Here is a 1683-nt window from a genome sequence, read left to right on the forward strand (position 1 = left end):
TCACACAGGCTAGTGTGCTTCTTCCATGTAGGCTTTTTTGTTTCCCTGCTAGCTGGCTGCTTATTTAGCTTCATGCCTTTAAGACCCCAGATGCTCTTTTTTTTAAAGTCATTTTATTGGGAGCTCTTATAGATGTTATAACAGCCCTTACAGATATGATTCAATTAGATCAAGCATAATTGTACAATTGCTAGCAGTTTCAAAACATTTTCTTCTTGAACTCCTTGATATTAGCTCCTCTTTATCCCCTCCCACCCCCACCCCCCAGGAGCCCTTATTAATATATATGTGTATGTGTATATATATATATATATATATATGCCATATCTTATACCATCCAATGCATCCATTCACCTGAAATTCTGTTATCTGTTCCCCTCGAGTAGATACTATATCTTTTGGTAGCCGGGCACCATCAGGTTTCTTCACCACATTTGCTTATGTACCCACTTTGTCTTCAGCAATCGTGTCAGGAAGGTGAGTATCATACAGTGCCACATTCATAGACTAAACCATTCTTGTACTGAGGTTAGATCTAAGTAGAGGTTCAAAGTCCATCTGTTCCTTGTTGCATTTTCATATATATATATAAACAAATACACACATATTTAATATTTCTCCCTAAGAGTTTACACTTCTGTCTCTGGCATTCATTCAAATGTAGCTGTTATTTATTTATGTTATTACTTAACTGACTCTCTTATAGATATACATTCCTTCAGGAAAATCAGAAATGGCTTGGCATTTGGATGCTTGAAGCGTCTCGTTAACTATCAGAAGGGTTTTGTTTAGAACTGGCCTGGGCTAGTTCTGGTCTCCTTCAACAGGATGACTTTGCCAACATGTCCTTGCCTAGCTGCCTGGGCTAAATTATCCTTGCACTTCCCCCATGTTTTTATACACTGAAGTGGACAGTCACATTAGTCATCACATTCCATCGGTGCCAATATTCCTTCCCCGCGTTTGCCGGCATCGTTATGAAAGGTATTACTGTGGTTAGAGGCTACCAGGTCCGTTCTGACTCAGAGAAGCCTGATGTGCAAGAGACCCGGACGCCGCCAGGTCCTGCACCATCTTCACGATGATTGTTCCATGTGAGCCCATTGTGGAAGCTGCCGTGTCAATCCGTCTCCTGAGGGAGCTTCCTTTTTTCACAGACCCTCTCCTCTGCCGAGCAGGATGTCCTTCGCCAGGCCCTGACCCCTCCTGAGAGCACGTTTAAAGCACACGAGACAAGGTCTTGCCATCCTCTTGCCTAAAAGTCATTCTGACTCTAGTTTGCCCAAGACAGATTTGTTTGTTCACTTGTCGTCACCAACGTCGTCGTCCAAGGTATCACTTCCTCTTAGGTGAGTTCTCCTTTCACCCTTATTGGCAAGCCTGAGGACCATGGTAGGGGTCGGCCACGCTTCAGTCTTGAAGGTGACAGCTTTGCTCTTTAATACTTTACAGAGGTCTTTGCAGCAGACTTGCCCAATGCAATGTATCACTTGATTCCTTGTCCGCTGCTCCCTTTGGCATTTATTGTGGACCCAACTAAAACTAAATTCTTGACAACTTCAATCTCTTCTGCATTTGTCATGGTATCTAGTAATCTCGTTGTGAGGGTTTTTTTTTTTTTTACATTGAGTTGTAATCCACAAGAAGGCTGCTGCATTTGATAGTTTATTTTCAACAGTAGGT

Source organism: Echinops telfairi, unplaced genomic scaffold (assembly GCF_000313985.2).
Source record: "Echinops telfairi isolate 266 unplaced genomic scaffold, ASM31398v2 ScPeMD7_18;HRSCAF=68, whole genome shotgun sequence".
Classification (NCBI taxonomy): Eukaryota; Metazoa; Chordata; class Mammalia; order Afrosoricida; family Tenrecidae; genus Echinops; species Echinops telfairi.